The sequence below is a fragment of the Delphinapterus leucas genome, chromosome 12 (genome assembly GCF_059928025.1).
Source record: "Delphinapterus leucas isolate spDelLeu-1000000601 "Yukka" chromosome 12, BTC_Dleu_Yukka2, whole genome shotgun sequence".
Classification (NCBI taxonomy): Eukaryota; Metazoa; Chordata; class Mammalia; order Artiodactyla; family Monodontidae; genus Delphinapterus; species Delphinapterus leucas.
Genome location: NC_143140.1, coordinates 14,006,489 through 14,030,467, shown reverse-complemented (window position 1 = coordinate 14,030,467; position 23,979 = coordinate 14,006,489). Strand labels below are relative to the sequence as shown.

Here is a 23,979-nt window from a genome sequence, read left to right as displayed (position 1 = left end):
TGGAGGTCAGCCTTTATATTTTCATCAACTCTGTCCTCAAGTGGCTTCTCTTGACATGTCAGGCAAACACAATTCTTAAAAATTAAAGCTTCTATCAGTAAGTGTAACAGGTTATTGCTACTGTCACTCTTTTGATGATACTTCCAGTCAGTGAAGAAAGAAAAGGAAGAGATTTTATTAAACTGTCAACTGAACTAAGTACACTGAGTGGATACCTGGTTTAGGTAGAAAGTAAAAGAGACTAGAACTCTTCAGAGATTTAATAAGAAGTAAAACGGATTGGCATTAAGAGGCTCGACCTATGCAAACAGAAAAAAGAAAAAGTTTTAGAGAAAAAAAAGCTCAAGATTAGAGAGTAGAGATGGGATCAGGATGGAGAAAACTGGAGGTCAGGGGCCGTCAAACGGAAGCGATGAAGTAGGGACCGAGAGGGAAGGATTCAGGCAGCGAGAGGGGCGTAGAACGAACTCCAGCACAGAGCGATGCTAAAGCCAAACACACCGTCGGAAACTCACACAAGAGAGAGAAGGTGAAGTACCGAAGGGGGTTAATGGGAAGAGCAGAGAGCCAAGGGAGCAATGACAGAGGCGGCGGAGTAGGAAGCCTGGCCGGTGAGGGAAGAGCCGGCCCAGGGATGCACGGGGGGGAGGGGGAGAGAGAAGTCCAGGCGCGCAAGGGGTACCTCGCCTCCTACGGGGGACCACCGGGGATGAAAAGCGGATCCGCGAGGGGGGCACGGGCGGGAGCGAGGCGCGAGGATGGGCAGAGGGCGAAGGGCAGGAGGGGGCGCAGGGGGGCGCGGGCAGGAGGAGTGCGGGCGGGGGCCGAGGCTGGAGGGCCGGGGGCACCGGGTCGCGGGGGCAGGAGTGAGGGCACGGGGGACAGCGGCTCCGCACCCCGAGCGCGTCCGCACTGCCGTCCCCACCGACCTTCAGCCGCCCGGCGCCGGCTCCCACCCGAACGGCCGGTGAGGGCCGGAGCGGCGAGGGCGGACCGGGCGCAGAGGAGGCCGCTTCCCGCCGGGCCCGCGGGAAGGACAAGGAGGGGGTCGCGGGGGTCGCGAGCTGGGACGGGAGGACGTTGGCGGCTCACCTCTCGCCCGGCTCGGCCTCCGCCGCTGCCCGTCGGACGAAGGAGCCCGTGGTGTCGCTGCAAGAAGGCGGCCCCGCCCGGGTCAGCACCATCCCGCCGCGGGCCCCTCACCTCGCCATCGTAGCACCGCAACCTCCGCCGCTGAGGAGCCGGCTCGTCAACGCCGCCCGACGAGCGGCCCAGCGCGGCCAGCGAGCATGCGCAGTCGCCCGGTCCCGAGGGAGCCCGGCCGGCTGCGCTACCTGGGAGCCACAGGTCCCTCCGCGCGGCCCCGCCCCCGTCCGCCCTCCTCTCTCCAAGCGAGGCCCCGCCCCCCAGGCCTGCGCCCCGCCCCCCGCGCGCTCCGAGCGCCCGGGCAGCCGCTCCAGCTCCAGAGCCGACTGAGATTTCGAGAGCTCCGTCCGCCCTATTGGGCTCCCGCTCCCAACCTCCCGCGAGAACGGGACGTTTGCGTCAATAAAAAGCGCGAGCGTCTTGGAAGTGGTCGGCTGCGGGTGTGAGAAGGGTGAGCGCCTTGGGAATGGCACCCAGCGGCGGGTGAGGAGAGGGAATGCGGGGACTTGAGCTGTATTTCTCACAGCGTCCTTCGTTCTTCCCTCTTCCTCACCTCTTGCCTGCGGTCCGGGATGAAGAGCCCGGTCCCCGCGCTGCTCACTCTGCGCAGCAGGAAGGGACAGCTGCCGTTGGAGACTCGGTTGCTGCATTTAAGGGGGGGGGGGTGGGCAGGTGTCCGTGTTGCTATGGTTACTGCTCGGTTACTGATGCCGAAAAGGGCTGGAGGGCGAAGTGAATATACCTCTTAGGTTCCCTGAACGGAGCCCGTGAAGGATAATCCTTCAGTGATCTACTTCACTCACCCCAGTTTCTGAACCTAACCCAGAAGAACCTTTTGTGGTGCGGAAAGCTCAGTGTGTTACAAAAGCAAAGTTGAGAAGAAGGAAGTTGCGGCTGCGGCGGGTATTTTACAACTGAGGGGGGTGGATGGTGGTGAGGGTGTATAACAATATGAGTGTGCTTAATAGCACTGAAATATGTACTTTTAAAAGTGCTTAAAATGGGGGCGGGGGAGAGATAAATTAGGAGTTTGGGATTAGCATATACACACTACTATATATAAAACAGATAATAAGGACCTACTGTATAGCACAGGGAATTATACTCAATATTTTATAATGACCTGTAAAGGAAAAGAATCTGAAAAAAGATATGTATATAAATCTGAATCACTTTGCTGTGCACCTGAAACTAACACATTATAAGTCAACTATACTTCAACAAAAAAAAGTGATTAAAATGGTAAATTTTATGTATATTTTATCACAATAAAAATGAATTGGAAAGAAAAAGCTTTGTGCACTGATTTGGGAGTAAAACCGATGCCTTGTAGCTTAGACCAGCAGTCCCCAACCTTTTTGGTACCAGGGACCAGTTTCCTGGAAGACAATTTTTCCACAGACGGGGGCGGATGGTTTTGGGATGATTCAAGTGCATTACATTTATTGTTCACTTTATTTCTATTATTACATTGTAATATATAAAGAAATAATTATACAGCTCACCATAATGCAGAATCACTGGGAGCTCTGAGCTTGTTTTCCTGCAACTAGATGGTCCCATCTGGGGGTGATGGGGACAGTGACCCCCGATGTGTGTTGCTTATGTCCACTCTACTCCGTAAGATGCAACTTGTCACTTGCCACTCACAGATCGGGTTTTGATATGAGTCTGCAAGCAATTGATTTATTAGGGTCTCTGTGCAGTCAAACCTCTGTGCTAATGATAATCTGTATTTGCAGCCGCTCCCCAGTGCTAGCATCACCGCCTCAGCTCCACCTCAGATCATCAGACATTAGATTCTCACAAGGAGCATGCGACCTAGATGGCTCAAATGCGCAGTTCACAGTAGGGTTTGTGCTCCTATGAGAATCTAATGCCACCGTTGATCTGACAGGAGGCGGAGCTCAGGCAGTAATGCGAGCCATGGGGAGCGGCTGCAAATACAGATGTAGCTTCACTTGCCACCCGCTGCTCACCTCCTGCTGTGCGGCCTGGTTACTAACAGGCCATGGACCGGTGCCAGTCTGTGGCCCAAGAGTTGGGGACCCCTGGCCTAGACCATTTGGGGGACAGGTTTTGAATATAATTTAACCTCTGGTGTTTCTTTGTGTTACTATGTCTTGTTAACATGACTGTAAGTGCCTTGTTACCCTAAGATAACCAGTATATTAGCATTTGCATGAATGGCTTGCTTTCCTGGTTCCTAATCTCTGTCTTTTTAAAAAACGGCCAAATAGCATTTTACTATCCTTACACGTAAAGGTTTTTTTGTTTTGCGATTTGAATTGTAGCCTCACAACTGAAGGCCTTTTCCTATTTTTTTTTCTTTTTTTTTTAGCTCTGGCTCTCTTAGGAAAATGTCCTAAATATCCAATAGTTTGCAGTTCCATATCTATGTCTTCCCTAAAATTCACCCTGTGCCAAGATTCCTTCCCTATTAATGTATTCTTTTTGTTCAAATCACATTTTTAAAACACCTATGTGCCAGAGAGCATACTAATCTTGGAGGATACCAACATGAATAAAACAGCACGTGGGTGGAGTGTTTACATAACTGCCTTATGATGTGATGTGTGTAGTGCAGAGATGTGTGCACAGGGAACTACTGGAGCTCAGAAGAGGACTAATCCAATTTAGGTTGGGAGAGGTCATGAGTCAAGAAAGACTTCCAGGAGGAAATGATTCCAGAGAGTTAATGCAGTGGAATATATGTGTGTATGGGGGTGGGGAGGGGGGAGGAGGAATAGAGGAGGAAAAGATCGCTTAAACAAAACCATGCAACAAGAAACTGATCTTTGCACAGAACTAAGACTAAGCAATTTGGTGCCACAATTTGGAGGTGTGACGCTAGAGAACCAGGCAAAGATCAGATCATGGTGAGCCTTTGAAGGATTTCAAGGAAAGATCAATTTAGTATTTTTTCATTACCTAGTCAATGTATGCCAAGCACTGTGCTAGTTACTAGGGTACAGGAGGTTTAAGAGTCACTCCTAACTCTCAGGGAGTTTACAATCTAGTAAGGGGAGACAGGCACCTCTAAAGTCAAAAAGTTGTACCAAGGAGTTAAAATTGGGGTAGGCAGAAGGTTGGTTGGGAGTCCAGAAAAGGAGCTCCCTTCTAACTAACCTAGAGGTTTAGACAAGACTTCCTGGAAATGATTTGTCAATAGAAGAATACTCTTTTAAAATTAGAAAAACTATGATATCTCCTGACATACAGACTATTAGAGTGCAGAATGCATTGATCTAGGCATCAGTTTACCTGGTTCAAGTTCTAGATCTGCAATACACTGTGTAATCTGAAGAGTCTGTGTAATCTGTGTAATCCTACCTTCTCTAGGTCTCAGTTTCTCTCATAACAAGAGAATCAGATTATATGGTATCTAAAGTCTTTTAGAAAATTTGTGACTCTAAATTTACATCCCATTTATCTCCCAAGGTTTTGAGTCAGCCTCTATGCTGCTAATTAACATTTTTGTGTCACACTTAACACATTAACGTTTAAACTAAGTTTTATGTTATATGTGTCATTTTCTATCCAAGCTATGCATGCTCAAAGGATGCAAAGTTGGAATCCTTTCTATCCTGTGGTTTACTATCTATGGTTTACATGATTTCACTTTGGCATAGAATGTATTTGAATCTTTACTAAACCCTTCTAACTGTAGTATTCTCTTAACTGGAGTATTCCTTCTGGGGCAGTCACTCTTGTCTCCATGTAAAATATAGATTTAATCATTTGCAGACATTTGGGAAAGTGCCCACAGTACTCAAGGTAAGTTTTTTAAAGGTTATATAATCTTAACAAATATGAGATGGGGCAAAAAAAAAGTTTCATTACAGGACTTCCTTCATGGTTTAGTAACAACTACAAACCAGAAGGACAAATGTATTACTTCACAACTTAATGTCATAACATTATTTCATGACTTAATAGCCATGGTCTTTCTGGAGGAATCACAATATAAAACTCAATTACCAAGTTTTTCTTCCCTGTAATGTAATAGCAAACCCTCAAAAAAAAGTTTTCTTCCTTCCTTTCTTTTTCTTTCTTTCTTTCTTTCTTTCTTTCTTTCTTTCTTTCTTTCTTTCTTTCTTTCTTTCTTTCTTTCTTTCCTTCCTTCCTTCCTTCCTTCCTTCCTTCCTTCCTTCCTTCCTTCCTTCCTTTCTTTCTCTGATAATGTTGTTTGCTTCTGAGGGAAACTTGGAGAGCTGGGCTTTTGGTGAGGGAAGGGAAAGAAGACTTTATATAGTATATTCTTCTAAGTTCAAAGCTAGCAAATGTATTAAAGAAAAAAATGTTTGAATCTATGTTAAATGATACAGTTTTTTAAATTGTACACAGACTTTAATGATGATATTACAGAAAAGAAAACCTTGATAGCTACATAATCGATTAAAATACAAACAAGTGTTTGCTGTACAGTGTGAAAGGGGTAAACAGTGACTCCTTGGTTGCAGCTCCGATTATCTGGATTTCCTAAAGACAGAGTGTCTGCTTGGATCACTCAGAGATAATCTGTCAGACAGAAGGTGTTCTCTCCACCACCATCCCACCGAATCATTCCTGTGAAGTATAATTATCTAGCATCATGTGACAGTAATGAAATTATTTCTGAATTATTCTCTTCCTCATATGCTAGAAGCGTAACATGATTTTTAAAAAGATAATATTTACACTAGATGCCATTTGATCTGTGATAGCAAACATATTAGGGCAACTATCTCACTCTTCTAATGACTCACATTTTTATCTCAAGTCATGATCCTTAACTCCAGTCACAAAACTTCTTTCTGCTTCATATCAGGCCCTGTCACTGAGGTATCCTGTCGACTCCTGTTACTCAACACATCCCAGACTCATCCTGCTCTCCTTTCCCCATCACACACAGCTCCATCTCCCTACCAACCTTCTAGTGTCTGTTAATGACCCTCCTCCCCTCCCATTTACCTAAGCCCGGAACCTCACAGCTGTATTTGCAACTTTATGGATTGAACACATAATCAAAAAATCAAAACAGTTTTCTAATATCTGTGACCTTAACCTTTGCATAACTTTCTTTTCTAGCTTCCTGATCTATAAGTTGGGTATCATAATAAGAAGCTGCTTCACGAGAATGTTGTGAAATTATTACAAAGATCTTTTACAAAAAAAAAAAAGGTATACATTTCTGATTATTCCTGGCACTGGCAGGAATAATGAGAAGTCATGGAAGATTAAGGGATGAATCGAACTTATAATGTGTCCATAATTAGTGTTTAATTTCCTCTTGAAAAGCAACAGATACAATTCTAAACTCCTATGTCAATTTGCAGACCATAGAGAATGCAAAATTAACTTCACATGTTTAAAATGTCTTCAGTGGAAAACTCTTCTTTCCACTTCTTAGTTTCTGCATTGGGAACATTGATGGGAATGCAATAGAAAGAAAAAAAAACTACAATAAAATCATTTTTCTGTATTATAGTTGTCATTATGTTTTATTTTTTTCTTGGGTAACTACCAAATTTATTTATCCTTAGATTTATTTGAAATGTGTAACAGTTGCCAAATTTGTCTCAGGTATTGAAAGTAAAAGCTTCTTTGTATTAGGAAATATGAATTTCATTCATTATTTCCATTGTTTTTAAAAGCTACCACTATTTTCAAATTATTCAGAAAAAAAGTAGTTTAAAGTGATCTGGGAGATGAGAAAATAGTTAGCTTTGGGGTGATTCTATTTGTAGAAACTCCTTTAAGAGAACATATGCCTTTGTACTTGCTTTTACAAGTTAAGGAAAAATGTTCTTGGCAGTTGCTTTTCTTTTTTCTTGCTTTATCACCATGTAGGATGTCGGAATTAAAAGCTGACAGAGGATTTTATTAAGTTACTCCTGTAAAAAATATCTTCTACTAATTTTTAGCTGGTTTAAAATGATCGTATAAATGGTATATTGTCAAGATTGAAATTTGTAGATGAAAATTTTACAAGTGCTAAAGCAAAACTTTATTAAGTTTTAAAAATAGTTTATTGAGATACAGTTGACAAAAACTGCACTTATTTACCATGTACAATTTGGTAGGTTGATGCTTGTAAAATCATCACCATAATCAAGATAATGAACATATTCACAAGCATGAGAAGTTTCCTTGAGCCTCTTGGTAACCCTATATCCTGTCCCCTTCCCTACCCATGCCTATCCCTAGGCAAGCACCAAACTACTTTATTTCACTATAGGATAGATTTCATTTTCTAGAATTTTATATGAATGGAATCAATCATACAATGCCTACTCTTCTGTCTGACTTCTTTCACTCAGCACAATTATTTTGAGATTCATCCATGTTGTTACACATACCAATAATTCACTCCTTTTTACCATTCAGTAGTAGTCTGCTGGGTTAGTCAGCTCTGGCTGCCATAACAAAACACCATAGACTGGGTGGCTTAGACAACAGAAATTGAATTCCTACAGTTCTGGAAGCTGGGAAGTCCAAGATCAAGGTGCTGGCCTGTTTAGTTCCTGGTGAGAGCTTTGTTCTTAGCTTGCAGAAGGCTGCCTTCTTGTTGTGTCCTTACATGATGGAGAGAAAAAGAGGGATCTCTTCCTCTTCATACAAGACCACCAATCCTATTGGATTAGGGTCCCACCCTTTTGACCTCATTTAACCTTAAATACCTCCTAAAAGTCCTGTCTCCAAATACAGTCTTGCTGGGGGTTAAGGGCATCAGTGTAGGAACTGATGGTGGTGGTGGCATGATCCAGTTTTGGACTGTTACAAACAAAGCTGCAATGAATGTTTTTACATGTACTTGTATGGACATATATCAATACTTTCATTTCTCTTGGATAATACCCAGGAATGGAATGAATGCGTCATACGGTAGGTGTATGTTTAATTTTTAAAGAAACAGTCAAACTGTTTTCCCACTGATTTGTACTAATTTACATTCCCACAGCAGTGTTTGAAAGTTTCAGTTACTTTACATCCTCAACATGGTATGGTCAATCTTTTTAATGCTAGTATCCGATTAAGTATATAATGATATCTTACTGTGGTTTTAATGTACATTTCTCTAATAACTAATGTCTGGAGGGAGCATTTTTGTCATGAGTTTTTTTGTCATCATGTAACTTTGGTGAAGTGTTTGTTTAAATCTTTCATACATTATGTTATGGGTTGTTTTCTTGTCATTGATTTCTGAGAGTTCTTTATATACTCTGGATATACTGTACATTCTTTTTTTTTTTTTTTTTTGCTAAGCAAGCAAATAGTATGTTTAATGTATTTATGCCAAATCTGAACTCTTGGTTTTATGTATTCATTTTCTTATTACTTTCTAATATATTAATTTCTATCATTATTTTTTTAATTAATTAATTTTTAAAACGTCTTTATTAGAGTATAATTGCTTTACAATGTTGTGTCAATTTTACTGTACATTCTTTAACAGACAAGTGATTTGCAAATATTTTCTGAGTCTGTGACTTGTCTTTGCATTCTCAACAATATCTTTTGAAGAGCAAAAGCTTTAAGTTTGACAGCCTATTTTATCAATTTTTTTCTTTTATGAATTGTGTGTTTGGTGTCATAACTAGTAAGTTTTTCTCTGATTCAAGGTCACAAAGATTTTCTCCTATGTTTTGTTATAAAAGTTTTAACATTTAAATCTAAAATCCACTTTGAGTTGTTATATATGGTATGAGATATGGATTGATGTTCTCTTTTTATTTTTTGCATGTAATAATCCATTTGTTCCAGCACCATTTGTTGAAAAGACTATTCTTTTTTTTTGTTCCAATGCTGCATTTTATTTTATTTTTTAAACATCTTTATTGGAGTATAATTGCTTTATAATGGTGTGTGAGTTTCTGCTGTATAACAAAGTGAATCAGCTATATGTATACATATATTCCCACATCTCCTCCCTCTTGCATCTCCCTCCCACCCTCCTTATCCCACCCTTCTAGGTTATCACAAAGCACCAAGCTGATCTCCCTGTGCTATGTGGCTGCTTCCCACTAGCTATCGATTTTACATTTGGTAGTGTATGTATGTCCATGCCACTCTCTCACTTCGTCCCAGCTTCCCCTTCCCCCTCCCCGTGTCCTCAAGTCCATTCTCTACATCTGCGTCTTTATTCCTGTCCTGCCCCTAGGTTCTTCTGAACCATTATTTTTAGATTCCATATATATGTGTTAGCATATGGTATTTGTTTTTCTCTTTCTGACTTACTTCACTCTGTATGACAGTCTCTAGGTCCATCCACCTCACTACAAATAACTCAATTTTGTTTCTTTTTATGGCTGAGTAATACTCCATTGTATATCTGTGCCACATCTTCTTTATCCATTCATCTTTTGATGGACACTTAGGTTGTTTCCCTGTCCTGGCTATTGTAAATAGAGCTGCAATGAACACTGTGGTACTTGACTCGAAAACACTATTCTTTAACCATGGAATTGCCTTCACACCTTCGTGGAAAAATCGTGTTGATATATGTATGTCTATTTCTTTTTCTTTTCTTTTTTTTTTTTTTTTTTTGTGGTATGTGGGCCTCTCACTGTTGTGGCCTCTTCCGTTGCAGAGCACAGGCTCCGGACGCGCAGGCTCAGCAGCCATGGCTCATGGGCCTAGCTGCTCCACGGCATGTGGGATCGTCCTGGACCAGGGCACGAACCCACATCCCCTGCATCGGCAGGTGGACTCTCAACAACTGTGCCACCAGGGAAGCCCATGTATGTCTACTTCTGAACTCTGTTCTTATTCTAGTTTCTTAATTGAAAATGTATAATTTGAGAACTCTTTTTCTTTTCTGTATAGGTGTTTAGTAGTATGATTTTCCCCCCCTAAATACCGCCTTAGCTTTATCCCACAAATTTTGATCGTGTTTGTTTTCATTTTCATTCTGTTAAAAATACTTTCTAATCTCCCATTTCATTCCATCTTTAACCCATGGGTTATTTAAAAGTATAGTATTTAGTTTCAAAATATTTGAGGGTATTTTAGAGATATTTCACTTATTTATAATTTTATGCCATTGTGGCCAGAAAACATACTTTGTATGACTTGAATCCTTTTAAATTTATTGATACTTTAAAATGGTCTAGAATATAAACTATTTTAATAAATATTCTGTGGACACCTGAAAAGAATGTGTGTTCTGCTATTATTGGATGGACCATACTAGATATGCTATTTATGTTAAGTTAACTGATAGTATTGGTCCAATCTATATCTTACTGGTTTTCTATCCATTTGTTCTATCAGTTATTGAGAACTGGGTGTTGAAATTTCTGATTATAATTGTGGGTTTGCTATTTATGCTTGTGGTTTTATCAGCTTTTGCTTAATTCATTTTGAACCTCTTATTAAGTGCATATGTATTTAGGATCATTAAGTTCTCACAATAAATGTATCCCTTTATCATTAACAAATGGTCCTCAGTTTCCTTGATGATATTTTTTGCTCTGAAGTCTATTTTGTCTTGTATGAATATAACCACTCCAACTTTTTTTTTTTTGGCTGCGTTGGGTCTTCGTTGATGCACGCGGGCTTTCTATAGTTGTGGTGAGTGGGGGCTACTCTTCATTGCAGTGCAGGGGCTTCTCATTGTGGTGGCTTGTCTTGTTGTGGAGCAGGGGCTCTAGGCACGTGGGCTTCAGTAGTTGTGCCTCAAGGGCTTCAGTAGTTGTGACTCATGGGCTCTAGAGTGCAGGCTCAGTAGTTGTGGCATGCGGGCTTAGTTGTTGTGCGGCATGTGGGATCTTCCCAGACCAGGGCTCGAACCCTTGTCCCCTGCATTGGCAGGCGGATTCTTAACTACTGCACTACCAGAGAAGTCCCAAACACTCCAACTTTTAATTCGTGTTACCATGGTATATCATTTTTTGTCCTTTTACTTTTTAACATATTTGTGTCTTTATATTTAAAGTGGGTTTCTTGAAGGTATCATTTAGATATATCTTTGTTTTTTATCCAAACTGACAATCTGCCTTTCAATTAGCGTGTTTAGATCATTTGCATTTTGTGTCAGTACTGATACTGTTAGGTTTAAATCTACCATCTTGGTATTTGTTTTCAATTGTGTCATTTGTTCTTTGTCTCAGTCTTCTTTTTTCTGTCTTATTTTGCATTAATTTTTAAAAATAATTCTATTGTACCTCCTTTGTTGGATTACTAGCTGTCACTCTTTGTTCTGGTATTTAGAGGTTACTTTAAGGTTTATCATATACATTTAAAACTTATTACCATCTACTTTCGAGTGATATTACACTATTAATATGTAGTATAAAAACTTTACAACAGTATAATTTCATTCTCCCCTCCCAGCCTTTGTGCTATTGTCACACATTTTACTTCTACATGTTACAAACCTCACAATGTATTGTTATTATTTTTGCCGTATACAGTCAATTCTTTTTTAAATAAATTTAAATAGAGAAGCTCTTTTGTATTTACTCACAGAGTCATCATGCCTAGTGCTCTTTTTGTCTTTGTATTGATTCAGATTTTCATCTGGTATCATTTTCCTCTTGACTGAGATTCTTCCTTTAACATTCTTTATATGCAGGTGTGTTGGTGATGAATACTTTCTGCTTCTGTATGTCTGAAAATGTCTTTACCTCACCTTTTTGTTTTGTTTTGTTTTTAGGTTCACCTTTGTTTTTTAAAGATATTTTCACAGGGTACAGAATTCTAGACTGACATTTTTTTCTGTCAGTGTTTTAAAGACACTGCTCCACTATCTTCTCACTTGCTTCTTTCCAACAAGAAATCTGTGGTTACACTCATCTTTGTTCCTAGCTGTGTAATGTGCCCTTTTTCCTCTGTGTCTGAGATCTTTCCTTCATTCCTTGTTTTAAGCAATTTAAACAACAGATGTGTCCTTGTGTGGTTTTCTTCATATTTTTCATGCTTGAGGTTTATTGTGTTCATGGATCTATGGGTTTATATTTTTCATGATATTTTGGAATACTTTTGGCCTTTATTTATTCAAGCATACCTCTCTATCCTTCTTTCCTTTGAGAACTACAGTTGCATATATATTAATTAACATAGAGCAGTCCTACAACTTATTTATGCTTTATATAGTCAATTTTTTATTTTTTTATTTATTTTTTTTGCAGTACGTGGCCTCTCACTGTTGTGGCCTCTCCCGTTGCAGAGCACAGCCTCTGGACGCGCAGGCTCAGCAGCCATGGCTCACGGGCCCAGCCGCTCCGCGGCATGTGGGATCTTCCCGGACCGGGGCATGAACCCATGTCCCCTGCATCGGCAGGTGGACTCTCAACCGCTGTGCCACCAGGGAAGCCCGTCAATTATTTTTAAAATAATTTTTTCTTTAGTTTTTTTTTCCTCTCTTGAGTTTCATTTTGGACAGTTTTTATTGCTGTGTCTTAAAGTTCACTCATATTTCCTTCTGCATGTTTACTCTGTTGTTAATCCTATCCAGTGTAATTTTCATCTCACATGGTGGTTTTCTCCCTCTAGAACAGGGGTATCAAACTAAGACCCTGGCATAATCAGCGCATGGCCTTTTATATATTGTCTATGAGTTAGGAATGGTTTTCACATTTTTAATTTTTTTTTTAATATATGACAAAAACTTTAAGAGCCCTACAAAGCCAAAAATATTTACTATCTGGCCTCTACCCTGCGACTTCTACCTACTACAGCCTCCTCAACTCCTGCTGCATCTCTTCAACTCAGGAACTCGCCAGGCTTTGCCTGCATTCCCCTCCCTGATCCACACTCTGGGTACTCTCTCCATGCCGTAAGTTAGAGCAGTTTTAGGGCTCATTTCCTTTGTTTCCTGTCTCTCGGGGATTATTGCCTGATATCCTTTTTCTTGAAAACCATTATTTCTTTTCTATTAAAAAAATTCTTTTAGTTGCTTTATACAGGAAATGGTTGGTGGCCAGAGGAGTAGTAAATCCAGTCCTTGGTACTCCATTCTGGCCTGAGCAGATGTTCATTAGATTTTTCTTAAACACCTTTCACAAGTTAGAACTTACCTACCTTTCCAACTTAGCCTTTACCTTAGCTAAACTCGTCATATTTCAGTCTTGGCACTTGGGTTCACTTTCTTACCCCTGCCTGAGATTCCTTCCACCTTTTCTAGATGCTGTACTATACAACTGCTATGGTAGAATGTCTGTGTCCTCTCCAAAATTTGTATGTTGAAATCCAACCCCAAAGGTGATGGTATTAGGAGGTGGGGACTTTGGGAGGTGCTTAGGTCATGTGGGCTCTGCCCTCATGAATAGGATTAGTGCCCTTATAAAAGTAACCCAAGAAAGCTCTCTTGTCCCTTCTGCTATGAGAGGGCACAGTGAAAAGATGCCATCAATGAACCAGGAAGTGGGCCCTCACCAGATGTCAAATCTGATAATGCCTTAATCTCGGACTTCCACCTTCTAGAACTACAAGAAATAATTTTATGTTGTTTATAAGTCACCCAGTTTATGGTATTTTGTTATAACAGCACAAACAGACTAAGACAAGGACCTAGGGTTTTCTAGTCTCTTAGTAAAATAAGGGGAACCAGTTTCCCAGGTAATTTTTACTTTAGATTTTCCTTACCATACCATCAACATAGGAAAGTAGAAGGGATTAAAGATTGAAGATACTCTTTCTGAAACTCTTTTTTCCCAAAAATACTTCCATAAAGTAGAAAAGGTTTGAGCCAGCCTGTGTCTGTTTTTTTTTTTGGCGGTATGCGGGCCTCTCACTGCTGTGGCCTCTCCTGTCGCAGAGCACAGGCTCCGGATGCGCAGGCTCAGCGGCCATGGCTCACGGGCCCAGCCGCTCCGCGGCATGTGGGATCCTCCCGGACTGGGGCACGAAAGCGTGTCCCCTGCATCAACAGGCGGACTCTCAACCACTGCGCCACCAGGGAAGCCCTAATTGATGATTTTTAAATTTGATGAAGATACTGTTATTTAGCCTATCTTCTCCTTTATCTCCACAAGGCAAATAAAAGAGCTTTGACATTCCTGAGCTGATATGTTCAAGGTCCCTTGAGTCATTTGTCTAAAACTGTATTTATTTCATTGATAATCACAAGGCCCCCAACTGACCCTTCTTCTTTTCCTTCTTCTATCTCTTTTTCTTTTTCTTTTTTTCAGTTTACTCTGAATGTCTGCAGCTTTCAGTTGATGCCCCTTCAAGCCACGCTCCACATCCCCCGGTGACTTTTCTAAATGCAAATTTCATTGTTATCAAGCTTGTGATTAAAATTCTTTGGTAGCTCTCTAGGGTCAACCGCAGATTTCTCAGCAAGGCTTCTAAAGTCTGAATCAGGGGTGGAAATAATACTGGCAGAAAGAGCAAAAGCATGCCTGGGGCAAATGGAGTCAGGGGGAGTGTTTAAGTAATGCTACTTTAGGCGGCTTTTCCAGAGATAAGAATTACCACTTGTCACCCAGTAAAGATCCAGTTGTTGTTTAGACATGAGCTTTGCATTTGTTTGTTCTTTGTTCTTTTCAGCAGGAAGATTCCTTTATAATAGTGAAAGAACCAAAACAATAGGATGAGAATGAAAGATAAAATTAGCTGTATATAAAAAGCAGGAGCCCTGTTTTATGTAGTGATGTGTGCGTGTGTGTATTTAGGGGAGGAAGACAGAAAGATAATTTATCATTTTTGTTCATAGGTATCTGGACTCTTAGGCAACATCCTTACCAGATGGAGAAGACCATCATTTGGAGATCCTTGATCCTGAGTTGGATACAGTGACTGAACGGGATTTTGGACTGTTTCTCTTGTGAAGGGGTAAATAGTCTGTGTGGGAAGAGCAGTGGAAGACTATGTGATGCCCAGGAGGATAGACTCAGGTGAGGCACCACTTCCATAGTAAAAGCAACCATGTGACTAAGTTCTATTAGCAGGATATTAGTGGAAGTGATGGGTACCACTTCTTGACCCAACCCATATCAAAAGTTTCCCATGTGTGATTTTCTCCCTCTCCCTGTCTGCTGGTTAGATGTCAGTTCTAAGGGTAGCCTTAGAGGTCATGTACTAAAGGTGACAGAGACCCTTAGTGACCACGTGGACAGTACATCACACGTTACCCTCCTTAGGCCACACTCTCCTCACCTCCTTGACAATGCCACTGGCTGGACCTCCTAGGAATAAGGAATAAACATATTTTATTAAACTGCAGAGATTTCAGGGTTTATCTGTTCCAGCCAATAGTTCTCCCTTAACTAATATAAAGAAAATATTTTTTATCAAATTTGAGAAATATCCATCTACTACTCTTAGTTTGCTGTGGGTGTTGAAAAAATCAAGACTTGGTGTTAGATTTATTAGGTACCCTTTTGATATCTATTTAAGTTTTCTCCTTTGACCTATAGATGCCATGTGTTGTATGTCTAGCCACCTATGTTCAACTTTCCTTCCACTCCATGAAAGTAAAATTTCCTTGGTGGGGCTTGATTTTTCTTTTAATATATTTTTGAGTTTCATTTGGCAGAATTTTATTTAATGTTTTTTCCATCTGTATTGATAAAGGATATTGTGTTGAATTTTTTCTCCTTTTTTCTCTCTCTTACTTTCTCCCTTCTTCCTCTGTGCCCTTCCCTCCTTTCCTTTGCATTTGTCATTTATGGGTATCAGGTTTCTACTAAATTTGTAAAATAAATTTAGAAGCCTTTTAAAAATAGTATATTCTATCACATGGGATTTTAGAAGAATTTATTGCTAAAATAATCTGGCCATAGTCTTTTCATATTTTCCCAGAAAAATTTACTTAAGATAGGCTTTTAGCTCCCAGCTTTTCTTTTTATTATTTTTGGTAATGCCTGTGAGCCCAGGCACATGGTCACCCAGGGCATCATCAAGGTGAAAATAATGGCCAGAAGTTCTGCCAGACGGGTAGTGATCTGTCTTTTATAAATATATTTCCATGTAAAATATTTCACACTTATATAAAAATATAGAGAGAAGTACAAAGAATGCCTGAGACCTCACAACCCATCTTTGTCAAATCTGAATCCTTTTTTTTCCTTTGTGACTTTCAGTGGTTTGGTTTGTGGTTACCATGAGGTTTTTGTATTGCCGTCCATATGTATATGTGATTGTTTTAAGTTGCATCTCTTAATTTCAAATGCATTTTAAAAACCCTGCATTTGTACTCTCCTTCCCTCACAATTACTGTTTTTGATATCATATTGTACATCTCATTGTTTTGTGTATCCCTTAACTGCTTATGGTGGATACAGATGATTTTACTACTTATGTCTTTTAACCTCTCTACTAGCTTTGTGTGTGGATGATTTCCTACCTTTACTCTATGTTTGCCTTTACCGGTGAGCTTTTTCACTTTGTAATTTCCTTGTTTCTAGTTGTAGCCTTTTCTTTTTCACCTAGAGAAGTTCATTTAACACTTGTTGTAAAGCTGCTTTGGTGGTGCTGAACTCTTTTAGCTTTTGCTTGTCTGTAAAGCTTTTGTTTGAACTGAATCTTGATGCTGCCTGTATTATGAATTTTACCCATGTTTTGTCAGTGTCGTTTCTCATTGTCAAAGAACGTTTACTTTGAAACATCATTTTGTGATTTTTTAATGGTAAAATTTTTATATCAAAATAAGTTATTATATATATAATACAAATTCATTGTAAGCTTAGATATGCAGGATACACGCTAGTCATGTTAGTTTTATTTAATCAGTTACTATACAGGCAATATAATATGCTTGTCTATAGTTCTGGGTCTTAGAAACAAACAAAACTTTGCTTTAAATGTTGGCTCAGCTATGGAACTCTGGGCAAGTTACTGTCCCAAATTTTTCATCTGTAAAATGGTGAAACAATGGCAACTTTCTGGACTTGTCGTGAGCTTTGTTGGTAGCAAAAGTAGGCACGGTGCTTGGTTCAGCACCTACTGCCCAGGAAGTATTGAATACAAAATCAACTCATTTGATTTCAGGAGAACTTTTTCATACAGACGATTAAACTTCCCTTATGTCTTTACATTTAGGAAGTTAAGTCCTGTTTATGGTGTTGTATGAATTACGAGCATCCTCAGGTCCCGAGCAGGTGAGCCCTGACTCCATTTGCTCTGATGGCGAAGGGAAGGTGCCCAGTCTGCTGTGCCCCTCACACCCTTTCCTCCTTCCTCCCTACAGCTCTTCCTCTGGATCAGGTGTTGTGTCTGGCTGAAGGGAGAGGTGTCCCTGGAGCTGTCTCACTTGGCACTGTCACACCATATGCTGCCATAAGGAGAACGTACCAGGGAGTCTAGTCTTTGCTCGGAGTGGGAAGAAAGGCAGATGCTCCCAGTGCAGCCTTTCTTCCCGGCAGAGGAGGAACTTCTCAGGTTTCCATCCCACTGAATCATAGACTCTCACTTCCCATCCCCACTTCCACACTCCCTAAGTTAAGATGCTGCTCCGTGCTTTATGGTAACAGCTCACAGCCTCATCAAAGCTGAGGTGAACAAATGCTTACTGACCTTTTATCACAAAGAAGGCAATGTTGTTTAAAAGAAAACAAAACTAATACTGTTGACAATGCACCTTTCTGTCTGTTAGCCATGGAGCTTGTGTCGAGATGGACAGCTTTCTGGGACATTCAGCCTGCAGCCACAGTGCTCAGGAAAGACTACTGGTTTGCTGAAATATGAATATAAAAACACCTGACTCACCAAATTATTTCCTAGAATAGTTAGCTGGGTGGAAGCTCACCAAGTTAATAACTAAACCCCACACTCAAGTCTGTTGGCAAAGGGCATGTTTAAGCTTAATGGCTCTGTATCCACCCAGAGAGATAAAGGAGACTTTGATATCCTGTCTGGTTGGCTGCGAGAGGAGCACGACTCATTAGGCACCTGGGACGCTGAAGGAGTGACCTGTACTGGAAATATTTTGAAAGGTGAGTCGACATACTAGCCCAGTCCTTCAGAGACTGCTCCACACCAAGCCTGAGGCAGCTGGTGATTCAAGAAATAGGACTTAGGGCTTCCCTGGTGACGCAGTGGTTGAGAGTCCGCCTGCCGATGCAGGGGACACGGGTTCGTGCCCCGGTCTGGGAAGATGCCACGTGCCGTGGAGCGGCTGGGCCCGTGAGCCATGGCCGCTGAGCCTGCGTGTCTGGAGCCTGTGCTCCGCAACGGGAAAGGCCACAACAGTGAGAGGCCCGCGTACCGGGAAAAAGAAAAAGAAAGAAATAGGACTTAAAAAAGAGAAAATCTTGTGCAACAGAAACATAGGGCAGAGCAAATGATCTCTGCATTATGAACGTGTGAGTAGTCAAGAGTTATGCTGGCTTGCATATGATCCAGCAATCCCACTCCTGGGCATATATCCAGACAAAACTCTAATTCAAAATGATACATGCAGCCCAATGTTCATAGCAGCACTTTTATAATAGCCAAGACATGGAAGCAACCTAAGTGTCCATTGACAGATAAATGGATAAAGAAGATGTGGGGTATATACACAATAGAATATTACTGAGCCATAAAAAAGAATGAAATAATGCCATTTGCAGCAGCATGGATGGACTTAGAGATTATCATACTAAGTGAAGTGAGCTAGACAGAGAAAGAGAAATATCATATGATATCACTTATATGTGGAATCTAAAATATGACACAGGGGTTTCCCTGGTGGTGCAGTGGTTAAGAATCATCCTGCCTATGCAGGGGACACGGGTTTCAGCCCTGGTCCGGGAAGATCCCACACACCGCAGAGCAATTAAGCCCATGTGCCACAACCACTGAGTCTGCGCTCGAGAGCCCATGAGCCACAACAACTACTGAAGCCTGCATGCCTAGAGCCTGTGCTCTGCAACAAGAGAAGCCACTGCAATGAGAAACTTGCACACCGCAACTAAGAGTAGCCCCTACTCACTGCAACTAGAGAAAGCCTGCATGCAGCAACGAAGACCCAACACAGCCAAAAATAAATAAAATAAAAATAATTAAATTAAAAAAATAAAGTAAAATGTGACATAAATGAACTTATCTACGAAAGAAAAACAGACTCAAACATAGAGAACAGACTGTGGTTGCCAAGGGCAGGGGAGGGATGGATTGGGAGTTTGGTAACAGCAGATGCAAACTAGTATATATAGAATGGATAAATAGCATGTCCTACTGTAGAGCACAGGGAACTATATTCAATATCCTGTGATAAACCATAATGGAAAAGAATATGAGAAAGAAAGTATATATATGTATAACTGAATCACTTTGCTGTACAGCACAAATTAACACAACATTGTAAGTCAAGTGTACTTCAATAAAATAAAAATTTTAAAAAGTGTTATGCTGGCTTAGAAAAGGAAAACTTCCACAACTTAAAAACTTTCCTATATAACTAGACTGTTAAATAACCTAAGGTATGTGAAGCATCCAGCCCAGTGTCTGGCTGGCTGGCATATAGTGTCACTCAATCTGTTTCTTCCCTTAATCGCTGATCTTTTTTTTATTTTATTTTTTGAAGAGTAAGTACTTTAAGATGATATCTATATTGTCTGATGTAAGTTCATATAATTAAGGTATTAATTTGTGTCTAAAGCCTAGCTCTCTCACTGGTTTCACTGTTAATAATAATGAAACATGACTGCAAATTTAGTCATCTGTATCAAAATTTTGCCATATGGTTCAGAAATTATTTTGGAATGAAGACTGTTAGCTCACTTTGGTATACTTGCTATGGTTTTGCCAAACAACAAAAAAACCAAACAAACAAAAACCCAGTCATGTACATAAAGCCAGAATATGAATTTGAAAATATCACTGGTAACTCCATGTACTTACTCATTTTTGAATATTAAACTACCAGGGTGACATTTTAAATTTGGAACAAATCTTTCTAGCTCTTTCCCTGAGAAAATAAACAATGCTTTGAAGTGTTAGTAAATTAGAGCAACTTTTCAGCTGTTCCACAATAAATTATTCCACAGGCTAGAAAAAAAAATGATTCCACAAGTACTATTAAAAGTCACTGTATTGGGCTTCCCTGGTGGCGCAGTGGTTGAGAGTCCGCCTGTCGATGCAGGGGACATGGGTTCGTGTCCCGGTCCGGGAGGATCCCACATGCCGTGGAGCGGCTGGGCCCATGAGCCATGGCCACTGAGCCTGCGCGTTCGGAGCCTGTGCTCCTCAACAGAAGAGGCCACAACAGTGAGAGGCCCGCGTACCGCAAAAAAAAAAAAGTCACTGTATTCTACAAGGTCCTACTGTATAGCACTCTACTTAATATTTTGTAATAACCTATAAGGGAAAAGAATCTGAAAAAGAAAAAACTATATATATATACGTATATAACTGAATCACTTTGCTGTACACCTGAAACTAACACAACATTGTAAATCAACTATACCTCAATTTAAAAAAATAAATAAATGACAAAAAAGTATTCTGAATAGGGTGACAAACACTCTCACACATAAAACCAGACGTATACAAGGAATGAGCAATCTGAAATATTTGAATGTCTGTTTTTCAACGCCACCTAGCCTCCCTATTTCGTATTTCTTTAATATGTGCCTGTAATACTTCTATGTATTTAAGACTTCATTAAACCTAAGTGTATGAGATAACTTCAAAATAACGTTTTTGTCAATAACATAACATTTAATCATATATCATAAGCATGTACCTCTCACTTAGTGATATTTTACTAAAGTCAAGGTTTTCTTTCCTAAAATATGCTAATATTGCCCTCTTCTAGAACAAAATATCGGGAAAAAACTCACTAGGGTTTCCTTGACTGAGTATATGTAGGATTTTGATGGGCTGGATTCTAACTCTTTGTTGAGAATCCACTTCCTATTTCACCTCTTCCCTTCCCCACACCCCTCTGCTCCAACACACACCCTCTGGGGCAAGTTTCACTGCAACAGATACAACCTTGTTGGGCCAGTCTGTCTACAGACAGGATGTAACTTGTAGGAAGGAGAAGCCCTGGTGTCCCAGAAAGATTGAGGCTGCCAGCTGAGAGGCCAGCCCGCTTCTTCCCTTTGCTTTGCTACCCAGTGCGTGCATTCTTGCAGAAGTGGACCACTGTCACCCAGGAGCACGAGGGCTGTGACCCGTGCCACACAGTTTGTAAGGAAGAGAGGAGAATCCAGGATGTGGGACAATTCAAGGGCAGGACGTGCTTCCACAAGGAGGAGAAAAGAGCCAGAAAGGGCGATTTGAAGACCTGAGAAATTTGGCAACTTCTTACCCAGGGCCAGTGTGTGTTTGAGTGGGTGTGTGTGTGTGTGTGTGTTTATACAGGAAGGAACTAGCATTGCGAAATATCCCCAAGTACCACTGGCGAGCCTCCCTCTCTTGAAAAAACAACAATAAAAAAACAAATCACTTTGAATCCTTTCATAACAGGAAATAACACACTGGAAAGTGGAGAGTTGTGATGTGAAAAAATCCAAGAACTTAGAACAATAGAGGCTAACTAATTTATTAAACTAGTTTGTATAATAGAAGTTGAGAATAAATAGGGAGTTTTGGGCACCCCAGTTGAGTTGACTAGGCATCAAATAAAGTAGTGAAAGCAACTGAGAGCCAACCATTTGCCAGGTTTTCAGAAGTACTCATAGATTTTCAGTACCCTCATCTCCAAATATAATTGTAACCTAAATTGTCTTTGCATTGGAACTTTCTTAAATTCAAATAATAGTAGTAAGGAACTGACAAAGGATTGATTGCATAGGTTTCAGATAAACAAGTGTTGGTAATTAGGAAAACCTAACTAGTAAGGAGGAATGGGCTCCTGTAGAATAAAAAAGGCATGTTTCATATTGCACTTTGGTCAAATCAGAGTTTCTCCCCCGATAATGAGTAGAGATGCCACATATGTGATAAGTTATTGGAGAGCCATTGGCTTTTTGTGATATGATATCCACTTAGAACACGATTCCAAAAATCATTTACACCCATATCTAACCCAGGTGATCCACAGCAAGAGGCTCCTAGAAGTCATCACATGCCACACAAACAACACCACCGTGTTGAGGACTAAGTGTCTTTCTCCATCATTTCTAACTAAGTTATTATCTTCCCAGTTTAGCTCTTTTCAGGACCTGTATTTCCCTTTTCTTCTTCTAAACACACGAACACGTCTGTTGCCTTATCACAAACTCCTTCCCAACGTGGCCTTTCACTGTTTTTCGTTGACCTGATTTGTTTTCAGATATAACGTCAAATAAGGGAGGAAATGAGGAGAAAGGACCTGAAGGGGTGCTTCAGTTTTTGGGTTCTCCCTGGTCGGCAGCCCGCTGCTGCCTCCTGAGCTAGTGGACGTGAATCTGAAACTGGTGTCCAGACGCAGCTCTTCCTTCATGGACTCGTTGTTGAGAGTTTGTCTATTCTGCAGAATTTGCCTTATAAGTTTGTTAATACAATGCACCTTACTTTTACTTGCATTAATCCACTTATTGCTAATCATTATTCTCACTTTTTTTGTTGTTTCCCTCAGTTTGATTCATTATCCTTCAACAAATTGTCTTAACGTCTCATTCACTGACCCATTTCTTTCACATATTTTTTTGTATTGACAACTGACTTCTTGGAAAGAAGGAAAGTTAATGGTTCTATTGATTAGGGAGCTTTACTGTCAATCTTATGCCCTAATGTTGTTTTGTGAATGATGTTTAAAGTATTTAATACATTGTATATTTGAAATGATCATTGAAGAGATTTCCTAATTTCACTCCAACCAATTTACAACAAACTGCTGAATGCTGAAGGTGAACAGAAATGCGCTTGTCTGCATAAACAACTTGAAATAATTATTTCTAAGATGTCTTTTTATGCTGTGTAGTGAGCTTTCTGGGAGTTTTAAACCATTCAGGTGGAGGATTAAAAATCCTCCAGACATTTATACTAACTAGGAAAACCCAGGTATGAGACTGATGTTTCTATGAGTAAGCCTTGTACTTTATATAGCATGTTATACTATCAGTTTGGGAATCTTTTAGAGTAACCAAAAGGATATTAAAACAATAATCTTTCCTTTCCCAATAACTAGCTTCCATGTTAATCAGCATATTCAAGCTTCCTTCTCATTAGTTTTAAAAAATTCTAGGAAATACTTTTCATTGTATGCTATGAGTGATTTTACTAAATGATTAAAATCCTTTCAATAGACAATAGGAATGTGAGGCGGGATACAGGTATTTTGTATCCTAAGCCAATACTACAGTGCCAGGTAAATCTTGAAATGGACTTTGGTTATTTTATACTTTGTTTTATGGTAAAAGTAGCCATGTAACGAATTTTGCATGCCACATCTTACCTCAAATTCTCCACCCTGGATCTTTTTTCTACATTCAGAGCACTGGAAAAATTGCTGAGAAAAAACCTTGGCAAAAAATTTTTTTACTTGCAATACTATAGTTCATACTTTTCATTCCATATCTGCTGGGTCCTCGATGAGGCTTTTTTTTTTTTTTTGAAAAGGGACACCTCTGGCCGCCCTCCTGTCATCAACTGATCCTAACCCTCGGTCCTGCACTGACTTCCTGTATTTGGCTACAGGTGGCCTTGCTCTTACTTCATAGACAAAATCAAAGCATCAGATGGGAACTCTCTTCGGCTTTACCAACTACAGTCTACAAACTTATCTGCTCCCACACACATCCTTACAGTTTTCTTCCTCTCTCGTGGGAAGAGTGTCCTCCTTTTGACAGAGGCTAACCATTGATCTGTGCTCCCGAACTCAGGCTCTCCAAAGCCCTGGTGGCTTTGCTCCAACTATCCCCCTGGTCCCTTGTCACAGACCTTAGCCCTCTGCCCAGACCCTAAGTGAGGATGTTCTGCAGCTCAACCCTCACCCCCTTCCTTCTCTCCTGTGCGTATCACAAAGGAGACCTTACCCACTCCCCTGGCTTC

The 23,979-nt window shown here is 40.5% G+C and overlaps 1 protein-coding gene and 1 pseudogene across 2 annotated transcripts in view; one reads left to right on the top strand and one right to left on the bottom strand.

Moving 5' to 3' along the window:
- FAM135A (family with sequence similarity 135 member A) overlaps positions 1-1,341 on the bottom strand; it is a 123,553-nt gene extending 122,212 nt beyond the window's left edge. The window contains exon 1 of one of the 2 annotated variants that reach the window (XM_089921718.1): positions 1,204-1,341. The gene's annotated coding sequence lies outside the window, so the exon portion shown is untranslated. Of the gene's footprint in view, positions 1-1,092; positions 1,167-1,203 lie in introns of those variants that run through there. The other variant, XM_089921719.1, reaches the window with a different exon arrangement.
- On the top strand, positions 192-20,297 carry LOC149747829 (uncharacterized; annotated as a pseudogene).
- Positions 20,298-23,979: the final 3,682 nt, after the last annotated feature.